Genomic DNA, 16,721 nt, shown 5'->3' on the forward strand with positions numbered 1-16,721 from the left:
AAAACTTTTAAGTCTCGGCTTGGTGGGCATGACATTCGCCACTTTGTCAAAATGTTCCTGTGACATGATGGTTGCTTGGGATCCAGTGTCTATTAAGCCGACAATCGAAAGATCACTGGCATCCTGCACCTGCACCGTGGCATAATATCTCCCATCAGATTCAGTCAGCTCACACATGAAATTAGTGTGGTTGAAGATCTGTGGGCCCTTCAATAACATGCGACTAGCTCTTATCTCACCGCATGTGGTGGACACATCACCCTTATCCTCCCTGGTGGGATTCTTGGACTGTCTCAAGACAGAGGCACAACTAGAAGTTGGTGCTCCGTCTGGCTTGTCAATCCCGACGACTTCCGATGCCGCAACTATATTAGGGGCAATAGATGGACACTGAAAAACAGGAGAATCATTAATAACCAACAACTGGTCCCCCTTTGCCTGAGAACTAGCTTCTCCATTAGTAGGCGTGTCAGGGACGGGGCACACATCTCCTGTCATTTGACTCAGTGTCCTCCCCTGTTGGTTTAAGGCTTGGTTGCCTGTTAATTCTGTGACCCTTGGTTGGTCACAGGAGCTGCTCCTAAAAAAGGATTGGATGGAAATTGAGTGACAAGCCTGTCCATTTGTTCAGCCATTTTGCTGACCTGTGCCTCTATTTGTCCAATACGCTCAGAGGAGTCATTCTGTTGATTCTCCCTCTTCTTATACTTGCGCTTGTATTTTGGACGAGACTGGTAATGAGACTCAGAGTCAGAACTACTGCTCTGGTCCCGACGCCATTGTTCTCTCTGAGGTTTTGGGGTCTCCCTGTTATTAAAGGGAGCCTGGGGTACTGTATCCCCCCTTTGAGCTTGAGGGTGTTCTTGGCGTGGAGGAAATCTTTGGAAGTCGGAGTTTTTATTAAAATTGGGATTCTTATTGTAATTATGGTTCCTGTTGAAATTGGGGTTCCCATAAAAATTCCCATGTTGGTTTTGGCGAGGATAATAGAACCTCTGAGGATACCATTGCCTCCTTTGATTTTCATCACTGTACTGGCCCTTACCATACTTTTTATTCTTCTCACTTCCACTACCGTAGTTCCCTGGCTTTTGCCTATCCTTTCTCACCCACTGGTTTTGGGGTGCAAAGTTATGGACCTCCTTCACTTGCTGGGTTTGAGGTGCAAATCTAGGGGAACCATTGGTTTTACCCCCACGGACTACTTCCGCATATGATTTCTTCTCTGCCTGCAAATTTGGATTTGGAGGGGAAACGGTAGTGGCTGCTACTATCTTGGGGCTATTTTTAGGTTCTCTTTTTATCCCGCCCTCACTGGACTGTTGGATCGAGAATAAATAGTCACTCTCTCTTACCAACCAATCAAGAGAGCATCCCTTTCTGTAATCCTTTGCAAGTCCCAATTTTATGTAAGCAGGTAATGCTTCATAGAATAGTGTCTTGAATTCTGGCTGGTTAGGATTGGGATCCTTTTCAGCCAGGAAATAGGCATTTCTGAGGACAGCCAGAAATTCTGCAGGGCTTTGGTGAGGACCACACTTTAAATTGTAGGCCGCAGCCTTGGCAGAGGTTACGGTTTTATAAGGCCCAAATTCCATGTGGCACTTATGTTTAACCTCTCTCCAGGACTGATTGGAATAGGCCCTCAAGGTCTCAAAGAATTGCCGGTATTTCTCCTCAAACACCCATGGCAGCAATTCTATTTTGGTGTGGTCATCTCTAATGCCCAGAATCTCTAACGTCTGTTCATATGTTTTCATGTGTCCGGTGATTTCAAGGGACCCTTTCTTAGAAAACATAGGAACAGTGTCCTTCAGGAACTTAATAACCTTTGGGGTGTCATATCTCCTGAATGACCCCTGGGATTTCCCTTCCTGCCTATATGAAACCTCATATCTTTCTTCAGAGCGCTCTGGAGTGTATCTTGAAAGCTTAGGAGGTGACCTATATTCTGACCCTGACTCACTATCAGATACTTCGCTGTGATGCGGGTATCTCCGCTCATCAGCCTCTGGCTTGACTGGGTTAGTCCGTCTTTGGACCCCAGAATTTATTTGGGCCGTCAACCTTATAATCTGCTCCTCCAGAGTTTTCTGCTCAGATTTTATCAAGGTAAGTTCTGACTGGTCATGCTTATCCCCTGGGTGAACTTTAATTTTAACAGGAGATAACCTCTCTGATCTGAAGTACTTCACCTCATCTTTTAAGTCCTGATACTTCTCTTGAAGTTGTTTTAATTCCTGAAAGTTTCTTTCATATAGGTCCTGAGCACTTCGAAAGTCTCCGACCAATCTATCATAATGTTTCTCGGATTCGTCTAAACGAATACCGGCATGACCAAGCTTCCCTTTCAAAGACTCAATGTCCTGATTTTTGCTTTCTAACAAGAGGCGGGCCTCTGACAACTCTTCCCTTAGAGTCTTGGTCTGCTGGGCAGCTCCAGCGGTCATGAACCATAACATGGGCCAAGCTTCTAGGAGAAGTCTGTCACGGCCTCTATCACTTTCTGCTCCAGCAAATGCCATTAAAAACCCAACAACCTGGCCCTTTTGGTTAAACAGGTCCTCAAAGGTGCCCATGGCCTGCTCTTTCTCTTCATCCACAAATTCATTATTACTATCCCCCAAATTCAATTTCTTGCGGAGATAATTTATTACTTCATTTTCAACATACTTCTGCCAAGCACCGGCAGCTTTCCGAGCTGGCTTCATAACTTCCTGCTCAATGCCTTGAGCCGCCATATTTTCCTCGTTATGCTTGGAAGAGGTGGATCCGTGATTACTGGATGCCATTTTGATACAAAATATATGTTTGATAACGTGTACAAATATACAATCACCAGTGCGTTTTGTGTTATGGTACGATTTCTATGGATCTCAGCAGTGCCTCCAAATTTATGTTGTGGTGGTTTATGTAAGGATATATATTATTTATAAAGGGCGTGTCCCTTTCCCTTAGATGAAATATTACAGTGCCTCCAGCCGTATTTTAACGGCTGGAGGCACTGTAATATTTCATCTAAGGGAAAGGGACACGCCCTTTATAAATAATATATATCCTTACATAAACCACCACAACAAGACAGAGAGAAGGAGAAATGATTGCTTTTACATCCTATATGGGTGTAAAAGCAATGTGTAAAAAAAAAAAAAAAATCTTCATCACCCCCTACAATTACTGCTAGGGTGACAGTATGTAAAAAATAAATAAAAAATAATAATATAAAAAAATAAAATAAAAATGTAAAAAAAAATGTAAATAAATTATAATTTTTGGTTATAAACTAATTTGGATTTTTTTTACTAAAAAGAATACGGAATAAATTTTGGCAAAGATTTATGATTAAATATTATTTATTTGCAAAACGTTATAAAAAAAACACTTTTTTTCAAAATTTGTGGACTTTTTCATTTACATAGCACAAAAAATAAAAATCCCAGCGGTGAATAAATACCACCAAAATAAAGCTTTATCTGTCTCAAAAAAATGGTAAAAAATTAATTTGGGTACAGTGTTGCATGACCACGCAATTGTCATTCAAAGTGTGATAGCGCTGAAAGCTGAAATTTGCCCTGGTCAGGAAGGGGGTAAAAGTGTCCGGACTGGAAGTGGTTAACATGTTCCCGATCCTGTAGCCTCTGATCTGCTGATCACTGCTGCAATGCCTTACAGGCTCCTAACACAAAAAATAATCAATGCATATTTTTTTACCTGCAAAAAAATATGCATTTATTATTTTTTGTGGATCACCCCGCCCCCTTGTGACATCACCATGTGCCATGATTGGCCAAACCATTGCAACCTGACCAATGGTCAAGTGCCTTGCTTTGGCCAGTCACAATGCACTGTCAGGGCTCAGTGCATTGTGGGGTACGGCAGGCAAATAGCCTGCCGAACGCCCTTACCTAACATATAGACCAACACTAGTAGGAACCCTGAGGAAACTGGAGATTACTTCCGGGTCCTGTGCTGAGTGGATTCCCTGCTGTTTTGTGAACACAGGAGATCACCAGCTCAACACGGGCACCATTCAGGGAACACATTGCATTTTTTCAAAGAATGCCCAGCGTCCCCCGATTGGATGAAGTAGAGACTGTGATGTTGCTGCCTGCCTCTCTACTTCATTCAATTACAGAATGCTTTACATTCTTTGAGGGAATTCCCATTCCCTGAATGGTGCCCATGCACAATGGTGCCCATGTTGGCAACCTTCTGTGTTCACAATGTAGGACAGTGGCACAGGACTCAAAAGTTAGTGGAGATCACTGTAAAAGCGTTGTCTATTACAGTGATTTCCAGCTTCCTCAGGGATCCCACATGTGGGATCCCTGAGGAATCCTCATGTCTAGTTCTGGGGTGATTCCTCACTATTCTCATGATCATTGACACTCCACGAGGTGAGATCATTCATGGTGCAGCAGACCTAGGGAGACTGACACTTGTTTTGTGTTTCTTCCATTTGAGAATGATTGCACCAACTGTTGTCACCTTCTCACCAAACTGCTTGGTGATAGTTTTGTAGCCCAGTCCAGCCTTGTGTAGGCCTACAATCTTGTCCCTGACATCCTTGGACAGCTCTTTGGTCTTTGCCATGGTGGAGAGTTTGGAATCTGATTGTTTGATTGCTCCTGTCGACAGGTGTCTTATATACAGGTAACAAAATGAGATTAGCAGCACTCCCTTTAAGAGACTGCTTCTAATTTCAGCTTGTTACCTGTATGCAAGACACCTGGTAGCCAGAAATCCTGCTGAATGATAGGGGATCAAATACTTATTTCCCTCATGAGCATGCAAATCAGTGCATCATTTATTAGACATGCATTTCTTTTGAATATTTTGTTGCTATTCTGTCTCTCTGTGTTACAATACACCGAACATTCGATTTTTAGACTGATCATTTCTTTGTGAGTGGGCAAACATTCAAAATCAGCAGGGGATCAAATACTTATATCCTTCACAGTATGTATATAAATATAGTGAACCAAAAGTAGGTTACTGATCGGATCATTTCTGAAAACAATATAGTACTTACTGTCAAGTTTGGTCTCTTAGGTCAAAATCATAAAACCTGTCCCTGACATTCTGACCAGGGCTGCTGATAGAAACCACAGGACCCCATACAGCCAACCTGACAGGGCCCTCCCCCTTAAAAAAAAAAAAAAAACCCCAGTGTACTATTCTTCAACTATGAATGAGCACAGTGAGTGTTCAGTACCAATCACTCATTGTGTTAATTCAGGAAACAAAGGGGCTGGCAACATATTTACCAGGCTCTTCCCCAACTTTACATCCACGAGGATTCTATTGTGTGCTTGCAGCTGCCGGTGGAGGAGAGAAGCTGGTAGCACTGTGGAGGTGGGGGCACACAGGGTGGCCTGGGCAGTAGGGGAAAATGTATAGTAAAAAAAGGGAGGGTGATGGGTGTGGCGGGAGGGCAATTACTGGAACTGATCCCCTGTAGGGCTCTCTCTGCAGCAGTTGCCTGCAGGAAGGAGAGGAGAAGAAGCCGGCTTTCAGTTGCTGCAGAGAAAGCCATACAGGGGATCGGTTCCAGTAATTGCCCCCTCCCGCCATGTCAGTCACCCTCCCTGCTCACATCCAATTCACCCAGCTGGCTTTGCTGCCCCTGATAGCCTGGTGGTACCCCCTTATCCACGGCCCTGATTATGACACTGCATAGTACTCTGTGTGGTGCTTCCTCTCAAAGACCTTCTCCTTTACTACACCCTAAAAAACTAATTCAGAGGTGTCTGGTAAGGTAAACATGGTAGCTAGTAATTGCTATATAGTCACCATGTCTTAAGCAGGAGTGTCTTGTAAAATTTAGTACTGCCTGTCTGTATCCAACTAGTGCTTAAAGCAGAGTTCCAGGCTCCCCCTAAAACATTAAAAGTCAGCAGCTACAAATACGGGGACACTTACCTGTCCAGGGATCCAGCAATGTCCTCACCTGAGCTGATTCCATAATAGGCAGGTGCTAGCATCTTCACAGCCGGTTGCCTACTGCACATGCGCGAAGCGCATTGCACTTTGTGGATGATCCCGCAGTCTTCTGGGACCTGTAAGTGTGGGGGAAGAAGGAGAGGCAAACTTCCTGCTCAGTTCTCCATTGCAATCTGACCTAGTAATGGGAGCGGGTACTTGTCAAAACACCCCCTCCCCATAAAAAGTGCCGAATATAGCAGTGGAGGGAGGAAGATACAAACAAGCAGAACTTCCCCTTTTGGGTGAAGTTCGACTTTAATTTTCAGATGGTGCTGCTACCAAGGAGTGTATCTGGCAATAGAGAGGGGAGAGGCAATAGGGCTGGAGTATGAACCTTTGTGACCTTCTCTGGTCAAATAATCAGAGATTTGTTCTTAGAGATGCACGCCGGAGAAGGATATAAATATTTGATAAACCTTTAGGAGAGGGCCTTTCCCCCAGGCCTAGGTCTGTGGAGGAGTACTGTCAATGCTGCTAACCCCCTAGGCCTGCTGCCTTTGATGGTCAGGACTCGGTCAAGGACTGGAGCTGACCTACCTGGAAGGGAGAAAGCTACATTCAAGCTGCAGTGCCAAAGGGAAGAATCTACACAGTTGGATTCTCACAAACCACTGGACAGACTCAGCTAGAAAGCTCCTATTCCAAACACCCCCACCCCACCCATCTCATTAGATAAGGCTTCAGTTTCTTGCTAGTGTCTTTTTGTCCTAAGCTTCAAACGCCTGGAGAGAAGGCTCCTCACACTTTGGAGGTGGTTCGTTCTATCAGGTGTTAACCTGAAGTCAACTGCTGCTATTCAGCGATCGGATTCTCTCTTTGTACTTCCTGAAGGCCCAAGGAAGGGTCAGATGGCTTCCAAATCTACCATTTCTTGATTGATACGTCAGTTTATTTCTTAAGTTTATTGTGTAATAAGCACAGTTCCACTGTTTTTGGTGATAGTAGAATCAGGTAGTTCTGATGAAGTCATGTGGTAGTGACGTACCGCATAGGGTGGGCCGATAACATCAAGCCACACACCCGAAAGTTTGCGAGCTGCCATCTTGTAACCAAGGAACCTATTCTCTTAAGGGTACGGAAGGCTTCTTACTGTGGTCCTCTAGTTGGGCACTTTTTAATTTGAATACAATATAATTTTTAATAAATACTGGTGGGAAACGTTTGATATGCTATGATGGTGTATTCCTTCTGAAATTTGGAGGTAATATTGTGTATGGATTAGGAAGATGGGAATGGATTGACTTACATCGGGAACTGGAGGATGGAGAGTGCAGCTATACCAACCCTGGTTAAAGAGAAAGCGCTATCTGACCTAAATCTTATAGGTCATACAAAGGAGGTGAGAGCATTTATGTATTTCAGTGGAGGACTTCCTCGATTTTGGTGATAATGAGCACTAATTGAAAGCAAGATTTGAACACTTTTACCATTGGATGGAAGGACAATCACACACAATAGAAGGATATTTTTTTGCATATAAATATATTGTTTTTAAAGGACTCATTTATGTATGGTTTATGAATTTTGGCATTATTTTTGTATGGTATGCACAAGTTTCACTAATAGTGTATATGTACAAGACACGGAGTTACAGTTGTGTTCAAAATAATAGCAGTGTGTTGAAAAAAGTGAATAAAGCTCAAAATCCTTCTAATAGCTTTTATTTCCATACACACAAATGCATTGGGAACACGACACATTCTATTCCAAATCAAAACATGAAGAAAAATATATCAAATTTGTGTTGTTCCTCTAAAAAAAATTGAAGAAAAGTGAATATTAGACGGTTCAAAAATATCGCAGTGTTTGTATTCTTCTTTACAAACTCAAACATTCACTATATAAACTGAGAAATGTTTGAAGATTTTGCTTTCCTTTGAATCACTTCATGAATATTTGGTTGTAGTCGCACTGTTTCTGAGAACTGCTGTACATCTGTGTTGCATGGAGTCACCCAACTTCTGGCCCCTGTGATCAGGTATTCCAGCCCAGGATGATTGGACTACATTCCACAGTTCTCTATTTCTTGGTTTTGCCTCAGAAACTGCATGTTTGATGTCACCCCACAAGTTTTCTATTGGATTAAGATCCGGGGATTGGGTTGGCCACTCCATAACGTCAATCTTGTTGGTCTGGAACCAAGATGTTGCACGTTTACTGGTGTGTTTGGGGTCGTTGTCTTGCTGGAACACCCATTTCAAGGGCATTTCCTCTTCAGCATAAGGCAGCATGACCTCTTCAAGTATTCTGATGTATTCAAACTGATCCATGATCCCTGGTATGCGATAAATAGGCCCAACACCGCAGTATGAGAAACATCCCCATATCATGATGCTTGCACCACCATGCTTCACTGTCTTCACAGTGTACTGTGGCTTGAATTCAGTGTTTGGGGGTCGTCTGACAAACTGTCTCCGGCCACTAGACCCAAAAAGAACAATCTTACTTTCATCAGTCCACAAAATGTTGCGCAATTTCTCTTTAGGCCAGTCAATGTGCTCTTTGGCAAATTGTAACCTCTTCAGCACGTCTTTTTTCCAACAGTGGGACTTTGCGGGGGCTTCTTGCAGATAGCTTGGCTTCACATAGGCGTCTTCTAATTGTAACAGTACTCACAGGGAACGTCACACCTTCTTTGATCTTCCTGGAGCTGATTGTTGGCTGAGTCCTTGCCATTTTGGCTATTCTTCTATCCATTCGAATGGTAGTTTTTCGCGTTCTTCCAGGTCTTTCAGGTTTTGGTTGCCATTTTAAAGCATTTGCAATCATTTTAGCTGAGCAGCCTATAATTTTCTCTACTTCTTTATATGTTTTCCCTCTCCAATCAACTTTTTAATCAAGGTACGCTGTTCTTCTGAACATGGTCCTCAGAATTTCAGAGAGAAATGCACTGTAACCAGTATGTACAACATTTGCTGCCTTCCTTCCTTAAATAAGGGCAATAATTGCCACCTGTTTTTCAAAGAATGAATGACCTCACTAATAGAACTCCACACTGCTATTATTTTGAACATGCCCCTTTCAATTAGTGATTCAATTACACAGAATCAGCAGCATGCATGTCATGACTGTTGCGTCTGTTGGATTTCTATTACTCTACTACACCTGCTAGTAAATTATTTTCCATGTAGAAATATCATTTCTACCAAAAACAGTGATTGATCCGGTTAGTGATGTCTAACTGCTATTATTTTGAACACAACTGTTTATGATACTAAGTGGTATACATGACCGCACTGCACTCGCGCTGTTTATATTGGAAACATTAAAAGATATAATGTGCGGAACTGAGACATTGGTGAAAAAAAAACACTAGGAGTCAAGAGGATTTATGGAAACAAAGGCCTAGGGACTCAAGAGGTTAAATACAGCACACCTTTGTTATTGTGGTATCTATGATACTGTAGTATCAACGTGACTGAGTTTCTGGAATAAAGTTAATACTTGGCAGAGTTACATAGTTACATAGGTAGTCTGGCTGAAAAAAAAGAAAAGTCCATCCAGTTCAACCATTAAAAAAAAAAAGTTATGATCCCACACCCAAAATTGATCCAGAGGAAGGCAAAAAACTCAGCAAAGCATGATTCGATTTGCTCCTGCAAGGGAAAAAATTCCTTCCTGATCCCCCGAGAGGCAATCGGATATTCCCTGGATCAACTTTACCTATAAATATTAGTATCCAGTTATATTCTGTGTATCCAAGAAAGAATCCAGGACTTTTTTAAAGCAATCCACTGAGCTGGCCAGAACCAACTCTTGAGGGAGTCTGTTCTACATTTTCACAGCTCTTACTGTGAAGAAACCTTTCCGTGTTTGGAGATTAAATCTCTTTTCCTCCAGACGTAAGGAGTGCCCCCTTGTCCTCTGTGATGACATCAGGGTGAATAACTCTACACCGAGTTCACTATATGAACCACTGATGTATTTATACATGGAGATCATATCCCCCCATATGTATTATACATGGAGATCATACCCCCCCTTATGTATTATACATGGAGATCATATCCCCCCTTATGTATTTATACATGTTGATCATATCCCCCCTTATGTATTATACATGGAGATCATATCCCCCCTTATGTATTATACATGGAGATCATATCCCCCCTTATGTATTATACATGTTGATCATATCCCCCCCCCCTTATGTATTATACATGGAGATCATATCCCCCTTATGTATTATACATGGAGATCATATCCCCCCTTATGTATTATACATGGAGATCATATCCCCCCTTATGTATTATACATGGAGATCATATCCCCCCTTATGTATTATACATGGAGATCATATCCCCCCTTAATCTCCTCTTCTCAAGAGAGAATAAATTCAGTTCCTCTAATCTTTCCTCATAGCTGAGCTCCTCCATGCCTCTTATCAGTTTGGTTGTCCTTCTCTGTACTTTCTCCAGTTCCCCAATGTTCTTTTTGTGAATTGGTGCCCAAAATTGAACTGCATATTCCAGATGAGGTCTTACTGATGATTTGTACCGGGGGAAATGATATCTCTCTCTCTCTGGAGTTTATACCTCTTTTAATACAAGAGAGGATTTTGCTCGCTTTATAAACTGCAGCTTGGCATTGCATGTCATTATTAAGCTTGTGATCTACCAGAACTCCCAGATCCTTCTCCACCATTGACCCCCCAGTTGTACCCCCCTAGTATGTATGATGCATGCATATTCTTAGCCCCCAAGTGCAGAACCTTACATTTATCAACATTAAACCTCATTTGCCACATAGTTGCCCAATTACACAGAGCATTGAGGTCGGCTTGTAATTTGGAGACATCCTGTAAGGACGTTATTCCGCTGCACAGCTTGGTGTCATCTGCAAAGACTGAAATGGGATTTGAATCTCAGACCCGATATTGTTTATAAATATATTAAAAAGTAAGGGTCCCAACACTGAACCTTGGGGTACACCACTGACACCCCTAGACCATTCAGAGTATGAATCATTAATCACTACTCTCTGAATATGATCTTTTAGCCAGTTTTCTATATTTACATACAGATTTATCCAAGCCTGTAGACTTTACCTTGGACAATAGCCGTGTGTGGAGAACTGTGTCAAACTCTTTTGTAAAATCCACGTATACCACGACCACCGCCACCCCTCTGTCCAAGTATACCACATCCACCGCCACCCCTCTGTCCACGTATGCCACGTCAGCCGCCACCCCTCTGTCCAAGTATACCACGTCCACCGCCACCCCTCTGTCCAAGTATACTACGTTCACCACCACCCCTCTGTCCAAGTATACCACATCCACCGCCACCCCTCTGTCCAAGTATACCACATCCACCGCCACCCCTCTGTCCAACAATACCAAGTCCACCGCCACCCCTCTGTCCAAGTATACCACGTCCACAGCCACCCCTCTGTCCAAGTATACCACATCCACCGCCACCCCTCTGTCCAAGTATACCACATCCACCGCCACCCCTCTGTCCAACAATACCAAGTCCACCGCCACCCCTCTGTCCAAGTATACCACATCCACCACCACCCCTCTGTCCAAGTATACCATGTCCACCGCCACCCCTCTGTCCAAGTATACCATGTCCACCGCCACCCCTCTGTCCAAGTATACCACGTCCACAGCCACCCCTCTGTCCAAGGTTTTGCTCAGCTCCTCATAAAAATAAATCAGATTTGTTTGACAACTTCTGTGTTTCATGAATCCATGCTGTCTGTTGCTTAAAATATTTTTTTCCAGCAAGAACTCATCTATGTGGTCATTTATTAAACTCTCCAGTATCTTCCCAACTACAGAAGTTACACTAACAGGTCTATAATTACTTGGTAAAGAGTACAGATGGAAGATGGAGAGCGCAGTGTGCTTCGTGGTCAATCTGTAATTAAACATATTGTGCTGGTGCATACCCACACTGATGAGCGCTTTGGCAGTCACAATAGGCTCAGTTCACAAAGATAACATCTTTATTTTCAAAAAAATGACAGTTATTTTCAGCTGAGATCAATGTAAAAATGATAGTCACATAGCTGTAATAAGAATCCTCATCCTTGTGTTAAAGTATATGTAAACCTTCACCATGTAAAATAACCCATTCAGTTTAAAAGAAAGATGAAAGGCAAAACATTTGTATATAGATATAAAAACACATTTTGAACACTTTTTCCCTTTTTTATAAATGATCACATACCCTCTGTTCTCAGCTGCACACAGAGTTGGGGGAGAAAAAACAGCAGAACACTGATCTTCCCTTTGAATGGCTGTGAAGGGAGGGGATTTGTGAGCATAAGTCTGATGATTGGAGAATAGCAGGCTGAGTTCTCAGTACAGCTAGAGAACTGACCACGCTGCTCTCTAACGCCTAGTGTGGTCAGTTTTGTAATACGAACGCAGAGGGACTGTCAGAATCACCAGAGATTTCACACAAAGGAAGTAATACAAAGAGAACAGGAGACTTTGTCATAGATGTACATGGTACAGCAGGGACATATCATGAATAGGAAATATTGGGTTTACATATTTGTTAAAGTAAACCTAAACCCAGGGCCAAAAAAAGTCACACATTGCAGCTTACCAGTCCCTGTGATGGCTGTTCGTCTTGTCTTTTCAAACTAAGAAAATGTTCTGGAAGTAAAGCTAAACATTTATTAAACCTGAAGGAAATTCCAGCGTCCTTGTAACGTCCTGAGCACAAAACGAAATTGTCAAACAATGTTATCAGATGTCCCAGCTATATTCCGTAAACTATACAACCCTCCCACCTATGTATTGGAGATGAGGAGAGTGGATGGTGTTTATAGTCCAAATATACAATATGAGAGTGTTGTCACCCTAGGACAGGGAGTGTGTTACTTTTAGGATCACCTGATGAAAATAAAGGAAAAAAGGCTGTGAAAAAAAAAACTAATGCAACCACCACATTTAGGGAGTGGTTAGACGAAATATATTACATTTTTTGTTTTGGGGTCTTTGATTGTATACCTGCATGTCTTTAATTGTGTTTGATGTATACCTGCTGCAATGTAGCTCCAAACATTCTCTACTACGCCAGCAAAATTATACTTTAGTCTGCGTTTTCCATTGCATTTTGCGGAAACACACAGCTGTCCATTTAACATGATTTCCTATGGGACAGGTACACATCTCCACGTTTTCGCCGGGTGCATTTTTTGGAAAGGGTCAGGGGCTTTTTTAACCACTTCCCGTCCGGACCATGTATATAAATGGCCAGATGGTGGCAGTGCAGGAGCGGGTGGCCATTTACAAACGTCCTCCCCGCTTCCCTGCTTGTGCATGCTCCCTGGGAACACCGATCGTTGTACGGGACCTCTGTGTGAAGTCTCGATCATGTGATCACTGTTTGGCAAATCAGTAATCACATGAAGAATAGTAAGCAAGATGTCACTTCTGACATCATTGCTTACTACCAGGGGCGGACTGACAGCTCATGGGGCCCCCAGGCAATAGGGGATCATGGGGCCCCTGTGTCCTTGCCCAAACTCAAAAAAGCCTATGAAAAAGGTACCAGGGGCATCTCATGGGGCCCCCTACTGACCCCGGGCCCTCGGGCAGTGCCCGAGTTTCCAAATGGTAAGTCTGCCCCTGCTTACAACATGAGAAATCTGTGAATGATTACAGAGATCACATGGTACAAGGCTATTTATTACAGCCTTGTACCATGTGACAAGCTGTGACCAATCACAGCTCACACAGTATTTCTCAATGGCTGTAAGAATGCAGCCAGAGAGGAGGAGAAATGATTGCTTTTACAGCCTTTATGGGTGTAAAAGCAATCAGTGTAAAAAAAAAAAATCCTCATCACCCCCCCACAAGTAGTACAGTGTCGCTATGGTGACACTGTACTGCTAGGGTGACAGTATGTAAAAAAATAATAATAATAATATAAAAAAATTAAATAAAAATGTATAAACAAATTTAAAAGAGTTATAATTTTTGGTTATAAACTAATTTCGGTAAATTTTTTTTTTTACTAAAAAGATAACTGAATACATTCTGTCCAAGATTTATGAAGAAGGATTATTTATTTGCAAAATGTTATAAGAAAAACACTTTTTTTAAAATTTTTGGGATATTTCATTTATATAGCAAAAAAAATAAACATCCCAGTGGTGAATAAATACCACCAAAATAAAGATTTATCTGTCTCAAAATAATGCAAAAAATTCATATGGGTACAGTGTTGCATGACCGCGCAAATGTCATTCAAAGTGTGATAGCACTGAAAGCTGAAAATTAGCTTGGACAGGAAGGGGGTGAAAGTGTCCAGACGTGAAGCGGTTAAACACAAAACATTGCATTTTTAGTTCTATAGACTTCAATGAAGATGCTGCAGTAAAGCATGTAGTGCGTTTTTGATGCATTTTGCATTTTAATCTGCCCAGCAACAAGTTGAGAAAACACAAAATGCATCAAAAATGCATGTGCAAAAACACAAAGCACACTGCAGAAACGGATCAAACACAAACTGCATAGGTGTGAACCTAGCCTTAAAATTTTTTTCTCATTTCTGCTTTTAACCTCCCTTCCAAACAAATTTTTCATAGCAAAACATTCCTGTATCAAACCATTTCACATACATTTTGTCCCTAGTGATTTGTCTTGCGCCCTGCCTGCATTTTGTCTGTTCTTTCTGCCTGGAAACTGAGAAACGTCCATGGCGTCCAAAAAGTGTCCCTTTAGGTCAAAAGCGGTTTTAGACCGGCTAGAGAACAGCGATAGTAAATCAGAACCACTTGCAGAATTGAGTGATAATGATTTGTGGGGGAAATTCGTCATCAGACACTGAAAACGATTTTGCGACTTTGCTCAGTGATGTGCGAACTTGGCGCTATATTTCAAATTTCAGTGTTTTTGGTTTGATTATATTATTGAATTAAATGTATTATTATTATATTATTATTTTTTATGATTATTTATTAAATTATAATTTATGATTTTGTGTTTCAAATTTTATCATACCCGGAATGTTTACTAGACTCTTGTTCAGACAGATTTCAGTGAGTTATTCCTAAGAATTACAGCCTACAATAAAAAACTACATATTTCCATGCAAAATAATGGTACCGCTTTCAGCACCAAAAATCTGAAATAATCATACCGCCAGGGAGGTTAATGGTCTGAGATGACTAGAGTATGGACGCACAGCTGGCTAACATTGATTGTACTTTGGAATTGGAGAGACTATATGATGTCACAGCTCACATATGATAGACACAAATCAATGAATGTGTACATTTATCAGGAACGAAACCACGTTACCATTGCATGATTTATTATCATACTTTGTCAAGATGGTGATAAGTGTACAGGACAAATGTCATTCCAAAGCTGGCCATAGAAGTAAATGTCTGGTCAGACTTACCCAGCAGCCCTTGTGTATGCCTCGCAGCTGGCTTACACATGAATATGGATGCTGGGCTGCTTAGATGAGCATTCCTGTTTATGAAAATAGAATACAATTTTGTATCTACTGTATGCACAGTATAAAGCGCATTAACCACTTGTCCTCCAGAGGATTTACCCCCCTTCTGGACCCGGCCATTTTTTGTAATACGGCGCTGCATTACTTTAACTGACAATTGCGCGGTCATGCAACGCTGCACCCAGATGAAATTTACGTCCTTTTTTTCCCCACAAATGGAGCTTTCTTTCGGTGGTATTTGATAACCTGTGCGTTCTTTTTTTTTCCTTTAAAACATATCCAGTAAAAAAATTTTAAAAATCAAATTTCATTATAAATGTAGGCTAAAATGTATTGCTAAAAAAAAAATCCCAATACGTGTAAATTAATTGGTTTATGTGAAAGTTATAACGTTTACAAATGGCGGTATATATACTGGATTTTTTCTTTTTTTACTAATGGCGGTGATCAGCGACTTATAGCAGGACTGAGGTGAGCATTCTGACACTGGGGAAAACTGATTTGGTGTCACTGACATCCCCAGTGACACCAATACAGTGTAATACTGTACTAATGGCACTGGGCAGGAAGGGGTTAACATGGGGGGCGATCAAAGGGTTAACTATGTGCTGTTTCACAGTAAGCTGTGTCTGTGCTTTCAGCTGTAAGCACACTGCTTTGTATGGCTTTGACATGAAGAGCCATACAAAGCAGTGTGCAGGAGCTGACGGGAGAAAACTGTATTGATTACGTACATTTCTCTTCCCCCATCGGGAGTACTCGCCGATCACCGGGTGTCGGTGAGTAATCACCGTCCTAAACCCTGTGATTGACAGCTCGCGCGCGCTTCTATCCAGAAATGCAAAATCACATATATACGTGATTTTTCGCAACCCTGCTGCCTTGTAGCAGTATTTCTGCTATAGGGTGGTGGGAAAGTGGTTAAACAAATGGCTTTGCACATGGTCCCAAGGAGCTATACCCCTGAGCTTTACTATATATATATATATATATATTTATTTATTTTTTTCAAATATAAAAACCAGCGCAAAACACAAACTATCTCACACCAATCAGTGTAAGTGAACAATAATAAATAATAAACATATACTTTGGTATAAGTGTCAAAAAGAATATTAAAATTAAAATTAGAATTAAAAGTCCAGTGATACATACAAAAACAAAAAACAAAAAAAATTAACAAATAATCAAGTGACCCATACAAAAAGAAAAAGTCCAGTGACACACCAAAAAAAATCAAAGGAAAAAGTTTTTTGGGGCACTGGACTTTTCTTTCTTCTTTTTTTATATGTGTCACTGGACTTTTAC

Source organism: Staurois parvus, unplaced genomic scaffold, assembly GCF_062004578.1.
Source record: "Staurois parvus isolate SC_StPar_1 unplaced genomic scaffold, SC_StPar_1.0 ptg000195l, whole genome shotgun sequence".
NCBI classification, from domain to species: domain Eukaryota; kingdom Metazoa; phylum Chordata; class Amphibia; order Anura; family Ranidae; genus Staurois; species Staurois parvus.